The sequence below is a fragment of the Haemaphysalis longicornis genome, unplaced genomic scaffold (assembly GCF_048455015.1).
Source record: "Haemaphysalis longicornis isolate Haplotype H1 unplaced genomic scaffold, Haemaphysalis longicornis Haplotype H1 scaffold_8, whole genome shotgun sequence".
In the NCBI taxonomy this organism is placed as follows: Eukaryota; Metazoa; Arthropoda; class Arachnida; order Ixodida; family Ixodidae; genus Haemaphysalis; species Haemaphysalis longicornis.
This window is the reverse complement of record NW_027526445.1, coordinates 123,333,081-123,340,961: the sequence shown is the minus strand read 5'-3', so window position 1 is coordinate 123,340,961 and position 7,881 is coordinate 123,333,081. Positions and strand designations below refer to the sequence as shown.

General features: G+C 45.2%; 1 long non-coding RNA gene across 1 annotated transcript; it reads left to right on the top strand.

The window, feature by feature from the left end:
* Positions 1-4,254: 4,254 nt before the first annotated feature.
* On the top strand, positions 4,255-7,263 carry LOC144149843 (uncharacterized). Its single transcript, XR_013318371.1, has 2 exons — positions 4,255-4,720; positions 5,907-7,263. It is a non-coding gene; the product is annotated as an uncharacterized LOC144149843 (long non-coding RNA).
* The last annotated feature ends 618 nt before the right edge of the window (positions 7,264-7,881 follow it).

The following is a 7,881-nucleotide window of genomic DNA, read 5'->3' as shown; positions in this document are numbered from 1 at the left end:
ATAAATTGACCTTTTAAACTCCACTCAACGTACAATCAGTAATGTAGCTGTGGCCAATCCCCCTCGTGGGCACGAGTCAGAAACTTCGCGTGCATCATCATCATCATTATCATCATCATCATCAACAACAACAACAACAACAACAGCAACAAATAGAGACCGTTTATGTGTATCGGTGCTGTTTGTACTGCGATGGACTGTGAAGCGTCTACCGCGGCGCAGCGGCCGCTGTTGTGAGACGTGGTCGTCCACGGAAGTAGCCCCCCCCCCCCCACCCAGAAGATTGCATGGGAGCACAAAAAAGACCGCATGGCGAGCAAAGAGCCAAGCGCGCGCTGCGACTGAAACTACCAGCGGAGTAGACGATATGCCCCCGCAACGGTCGTGACGACGCGAAGATTACACGCCAGACGTATACACATATCGCTCAGACGACGGAGATTTTGTCGCAACAGATGACATAATCGCCACAGACCTACTACTGGACTTAGTGGATCGTGTAGCTTGAACAAAATGTGCCTTCGCATTACACGCAACAGTCGAAATTTTTGTTTTACTCTTACTTTTTAACTTGTTCTTGGTTGAAGTTTTTTAGTTTTTTCGGTCAATTTATGTTCTCTTTTTCCTTCTCTCGCGGTGCCTTCCTCCTCCGCGCTTGAATTAGATCCCGCGTATACGGCTCTGGGAATATGTCTCATTCTGGTACAGAAGTTTGCGAATTATTGGTTTTAACATGGCTAGGGTTCCATGTATTCTTGATGTGCTAGAACAAAACTCCCGAGGCTACGTGTCTTTGAAGCGTGAGGCATTGGAGGAGGAGGAAGAATAACTGCTATTTCATTAAAGCAAAAAAAGTCTGCGCCCTTAGTCCAATACACCAGCGTCTTGCGAGGGGACCCGAACCGTAATGATCAGAATAGGCTGGTCGCTCAGGTACGAGCTTGTCAGCATGTCGTTCCATTGCTAAAGGGATCGGTTGGGAATTTGGGAATTAGGGGGACGGACTCGGTGTTTCGAAAACGAACGTCCCGTGTGCACGCGGTTGCCACTAAAGTACAGCACGCCGTACGGAATGTGATTTGGACCTTAGGCTCACCCGTCTCATCAAATGGATATCCATCTTGAGTAGATTAGTTATTAATAGGCACAATTTTCAAGGTCATAGGAGTTAAAATTAAAGCGTGTGTGTGTGCGTATGTGTCTTTCTTGGGGATGACCACCGTCGACGCTCTAGAGAAATAAAGGTTGCGCATCCTTCCACCCAAACCCGGTACCCTCTGACGTGTGTCTCTGTCGTGAGCAGAAAAGCTTCGCCGGTCATCCCCTTTCACGAAATGAAATGTCTCTTGATTTTTTTTTTTTTTTTGCATTGACTGTATATTCAATGCTGCCACTGCTGTGGCATCTGCGGCCAATGAAATACATTTAGTATACCTTATTGGGTAACGCGCAACAAAAAGACTGTACCATCCCACCCTAAAGAAAGCTGAGAGTTCACATCAAAATTGCATCCAAAGTGCGTCAAAACCTTTGCTCAAAGTGCTGAAAGTGCGTTTAATCCAGCGTCAAACCATCAAAGACCCACATGGCAAACGAAGAACAACCCAATTCGACGATTTTTTGCGCACTAAGTGAACGCATCTACGAATGATCTAAATGTATATCGATACGTGGTTTATGAGAGGAAGGTATGCTATGGCACTCCCGTTTCACGAGCGATGCGTGTAAGTGTCTTATCTAGAACTTCAAGTACCCGCTTTGACACAATGGAAGCCCGGTTTCACTCACGCGCCGTGTGTCCAGAGATATCGTATCACAGCTTTTCGGTCGGGCGAACAATCTATGGGGAAATGCATAATTTTTTTGACAGGACACCATCAGCCCCACTAAGCAACCTTTCGCCTTCGTAATCTTAAACGTTGGGGTGCGTTTAATACGCGAGATTTGGTCTGAAGTGAAGCTTTGCCGCTGTCTAGATGATTGAGTATTGAGTGAACAGCTCAGTGGTGCAATCACCACAACGTTTGGGCAAAAAGTTACTACTATACTACTACTACTTGCCGCAATACGTGTCGCACCGTGAGGCCTGCGCCTTCACAACCTAACTTCCTTCCTTGCTCGGTTATTGTAGAAACCATGAACGGATGTGGAGTTTTACTGTGCCGCCCCGTACGGAGCGCTATCCTATCTCTGTCGCAATCGTGCTGTTATTGTTCCAAGGTCACACGCCGCAGTGAAGAAATGAGATCGTCGAGGACCGATCAGATAACAGGCGCCCTGCGGGGCAGGAACAAGACGAAGGGGCTTTTCACGGCCTCGCAGCTGCTCACAAGTAATCTACACTCAGCCATGGCTTCTGGCTCATTTTATCTGGCTTAAAATGGGGTATTTTATTGCGGGGAGGGGCCAGAAAATGTAAAAGTTTCATGGCCACTTGGGAATTCATAAAACGGGTGAATAAGCGATGCATTCCGGCACTGCTGCTTTCATCAAGGCTCTCGTATTGCTTCCCTCGGTCAAATTTCGGAGTAATGCGGTGCTAATTCGGCGCGCGTTTGTGTGTTCTGTTGTAGGTTGTACGCTCGAAAACGCGCTAACTATAATCCCAAGTAGATAAAACTCACCACGTTTATACGTTCTCTTTGTGAACTAACCGTTGACCAATTAGTTTCTGAAGTACGTGTACTACGCAGCGAGTCAAGGCAATTTTTCGAAAAAAGCACATGCATATAGTGTACTGATATTCCAGTACAAAGAGATGGGGAGCGAATGACAATACCCAAACGCTTCTACAACTCCTCTGTTACTAACCAATAAATAGCAATACGTGACGTAAAACACGGTCGGTGTACAGTGTTTATCTTACGGAAAATGTGTTAAAACGCAAATTACCGCTAATTTTCCTGGACCACATCAGAGTGTTCGCATTAATCTCATGAAAACAGTTGCGGCGGCTTCGCGAATACGATTTCACCACTAATCTCGTCTCTTGTATACTGTTAAACCACACAGTTTCCCATCTTCACGAAATGCTCTTTACCCTCTGCTCTGCTCTCCCGCATTGCTCAAATTTTCGAAATTCCTCGTGTGTATATACCTTCAGTGAGGTATTAGTTAACCTTCTGCCACGATGCCTTTCGGTTCATTGTGCACCTCGTGGAATGGTCCGGGATGATCATTTCCCTCTCTCTACCCGGAATACGCAACAGTCCGTTAACTCAAAGCTATGGTTTGATTTCCGGCGGGAACAGCTTCGCCACAATGCCAAAGCTGTCGGTCCCAAGTGTTTTTTTTTTTTTTTTTTAAAGAATAATGGCCTGTGTTCTGCTACGTAAACGCATTTTTTTTTGTCTGCCTATCTAGCGTGCAAGAAAGTGGCGTGTCTGTTATACAGGATGTAGATATACCAGTCACTCCGTGGGGGGTAGAAAAATTAATAAAGCTAATCTAAATAAGGCATGTCCGCAAGAAATGATGAGTATTATAGTGTTGATGACATTCTTTTTTTTTAAAAAAGAAGCGTCGTGCTTCCGTGCTTACTTCAATATTCGGTTCACCAGATGACTTTTTGAACTTATAGAGAAATCTAATGCTCAGCGTTAATAGGAGCCTCACCGGCTGAACCGCGTACGTTTGTGGTTAATGCATGCCGAGGGCACTTCAGATAGCAAAGAGTGGGAGAGAGAGAAAACGTTTAGTGAGCTGTGAAAGTACGAGTGGACACTTATTTAGAAACTAGCCCGTACAGGTGCATTGTTAACACTTATTCCAGGAAGCCCTGTGTCAACCGCGGCCTCGCAGCCAAGCGTTACTCGGAGTGCTCGGCCCTCCTGGCGACCGCTGGTCAACAGTATGTCCCGCTGCTCAGGGGAATGGAGATTTGGGAGGGGTGGTAATCCGGGGTTTTCCTTGCAGTCCACGAATAAGCTACACCCCGCCGTCTTTCTCTACCCCCTCCTTTTGTTCTTTTCTTTTCTTGAGCCCAACGACAATTTTTGAAGTTCCCGCCACTTCGTATTTAGTGAAGATTTACAGGCGCTGGGTAAAAACTAGATATCTCCTCATTAATTTCTGTGAAACGCATGCAGAAACAAATATCAAATATCAGTCGTTCTTATCACAGCTAATACTGATTTGTTGCTGCGCACCGCTAGAGGGGCGGACGACAAAAAATTGCCGCAAGCCGCGGCCGGCCGACACGGGCAAGCTGCAGCCAATGCGATCTCCAAGGCCGCGTAGCTCATAGAGTTTCATACTAATATACACTAGAGGGGACACTGGCGCTAGTGTCTATGCGAGCCGTTGATCGTCTGCTTCAACCCCCATGAGGGCGGCCATGCCAGATAGACGTGTGATTTTCGAACTTGGCTTAACTATGCCAACATCTTGACTTGACTCGAAATATCTTTTTTTAAATTAAAAAGCTACAAGTAATGTTTATTACAGTATAAATTATTAGTCGCATAAACAACTTGTACGATACGTTAAGTTTTAATTAAGGTTTAGAAGTACTGTTTTATAAGAGGGGAAGTGATTTGTGAACGGCATACGCGGCTGAGTTTAGCGGGGCCGGTGATTCGGCAGCGAAGCGTATTTTTTTTCGTTTTTTTTTTTGCTTGCGAGTCGGCGGTGGCAGGTATCTGCCGAAGGGCCGCTGTACAGCGTTAAATTTCGTTCTGGAAGACTACGAGTAGCGGAGCGACGTGTCATATAACCCCAAGTAAGTATACACGGTTGTTGTTCATTTCCACTCATAAGTAACTGTTGTCGCCTTACCCGACGTGCGGTCGGCATGCTGACAAAATCGTGAAAGGACGCTGATTAACAGCTGATCGTTTGCTTTGGTGCCTTAAACAAGCCATAACGGCCAACTCGACCACGGAACTCGACCATATCACCTTTGTTCGTCGCTAACACGCAGACGATGTTTTATTGACCGGATGGTTAATCGGGTTCTTTCTTTGTTGCACTATTCGTGTATTCTTGATGTCTTGACGCACTGTAGAGCTGTTTCTGTGAGCAAATGTTAATTTTATATGTTGAGAGCGACAAGCGTAGGAAACAGGGTATCTTATCAGGCCACACAGCGAAAAAATTCTCGTACTTCATTCGTGTTAACCTTCCAGAAGACGGCCTCGTCTTGCTAAGAGCGGCAGGCATGCAGGGTGTTCTGGAGCAGTGGGCTGCATTTTACGGGAGTTCCTAATTTTGTGAAAATTCCCGTGTAGAATGTTTCTATTAGATGACCAATAACGCGCACTGATATATCTAAGCACCGTGTGTGTACATTACACGCCCACAAGTACCAATCATCACCTGTCTAACCGAGGTCTCACGCCCAGATATAACCAGGTACGCGTGTTAAATTGAAGGCTCTGTATTTTTTCCAGTGCCTCTATACAAGCGTGCCGAAGCGCAGGAACAGTTGGAAATTACGTGCGAAGGTGTCAAACAGCGTAAATGTTGCTGATCAGACGGTGCTTGCCTAAATAGCAACTAAATAGGGCCTCTGGAGTGCCATTTCCATAATACACAAGCTGCCTTCATGCATTCGTTGTTCCGTAGCTGTTCCACAATAAGTTCAAAACATTTACTCATTTTGTGTGGTTGTTCAGTCTTGAATAATCCAACTGCTAAAGTCATGTCTTGTTAAAGCACGACCTCTGGAAACATTGTTGGCGTCTTGTGAGTTCATTGTATGTGCCTTCTCTTTGGTTTAAGTAATGACTTCAGTGTCAACACGGCAGCGCGCAGCTGATCGTAACTGTGTGTTTTTATATGTTGCTGGAACCATTTTTGTAAATAAGCATGCTAGTGTGCTGGATTTTAAGAGTACATACTTGTGCTCTAAATATCTGTAAAAAAGCCTTGCAAAACCTTCAATGATGCCATCCATTTCGATACAGGTCCCAGCTGTGTCAGCAGTGCAAGGAGCAGACCAGCAGGCAACACAAGAAGCTGCACCAGGCATGCAACCAGTTTCCAAGTCAGGATCATTGGATGGATCATCAGCAGCGCAAGACAAGGCAGGCATGCCGCCAAGCTGCCAAAAACACAAAAATTCTAGCAAGGGCCACCGTTGAAAAAGCAAAAGGGCTTGGGGAGAGGTTGATTGCAGCCTACGATATGTAAATAGTAAAAACAATCCTGTACATTCAGCTGCACAATAAAGAGAAAAACAAGTGGTGAGGAAAGTGCCTTGTAGTGCATGGAAGATGTTCTTTGAATCTTGCTTGTTAGGCACTCAAGATTCAAACTATTTTTCTCGGGTGCAAGAAAATTAGTTATTCGAAACCATCCATTGTATGCATAAATGTGACTTATAGCAGTGGCTTCATTTGCGATAGCCTTGGCACAGCATGAAACCAACTTCATTTAACTACTATGAGCAGCCGTTTGAAGACTTGTGTACGTGCTTATTGAACTGAAAGAATGAAGTGGAAGTATTCTGTGTGGTATTTTAGCCCACTGTGTTCCAAAGTGGTATTCACTTGAGGGACTCTGCTGAGGAGGACTGTGTGTGGTGCCAATGACTGTGAGAGAGCTGGCACGTCCTCACTGCCCATGTAAATCTCTATTGAAGCCAGGTTCTATTGTGCACCTTTCACAAACTTTTTGTGGCGCCGCCACCTCCTCCAGCAGCATATTCATGAAGGTGTGACGTAGGGGATCGGCTTTCACCACGTGAATGTCAGTTAAAACTTACATTATACGTTGTGGCTGCAGTGTTTTGTTTATGCACCATTGATGTCTGCCCAAACAACGGATTGAAAAATGTTAAGCTGCCCTTTCCCATCTTGCACTGTCAGTATGGCTCAAAAGGTTCTGATCAGTGGGGTCGAAGGCTGCCTCACCTACTTCTGGCTGTTATCAAGTTGCAGATTGTATCCACCCACTGCTGTTCACTGTGGCTGTATATTCTCATGCCGAGTGTACGCTGTTTTAAGACCTTTGTTTGTTTGTTGATCAGATATTGTTGCCCTGCTTCTACTGTGCTGGCAGATGCTGATCGAAACACTTCTGCTCTGCAGCTATAAGCTTTTCTAGGGTTGCTTTCATGCAATCTTTTTACCGTAACCTAACGTCGCATTTGTTCGCCACTTACAGTAACCATTTTGTTGATTCCTGCATAAAGCAGCCTGCGTACATCAGTATGCTGGTTGCGAAAATGGCAATGCTGGTAGGTAGCTACAAACTAAATCCTGGTACCAATATGTTCACAGTGGCTCTTGGATGGGACAATAAATACATTGATGCGACATGCTTATGCCTTCACTCATTTTCATTTTCACTGCATAGTTTGCATGTTTGCTGTCCACCAGCCTTCAAAATTTTAAAACAACTTCCTCAAGGTAAGCTTGCACTCTTGATTTTGTTGTATTAAGCAATGCTGGCTCTTGGATGGGACAATAAATACATTGATGCGACATGCTTATGCCTTCACTCATTTTCACTGCATAGTTTGCATGTTTGCTGTTTACCAGCCTTCAAAAGTTCAAAACAACTTCCTCAAGGTAAGCTTGCACTCTTGCTTTTGATGTATTAAGCAATGCTGTGCTTTTTTTATTAGTGTTACAGAGTATGACTGTGGTGAGGGCTTTTTTATAAATGAGTGAAACGGAATTCTGCACTTTGCTGTTGGCACAATAAATTCACACGGTACTCGCCTAGTGCAGTCGCCAACTTTTTCTCTGTGCTCAATATGCCTGTCTCCAGGCGCTGAGCCAGGGTTCCACTAACGCAAACAGTTGCTACAGCAACACCTGCCACTGGATGGGGAACACTATTACCAACGTAGACTCACAGCGACTTCATTGAATAGCAAGCATGCATGCCGGTGATCGCCTCATATGGCTTCACCAGTAGCTATGTAAGCCATGG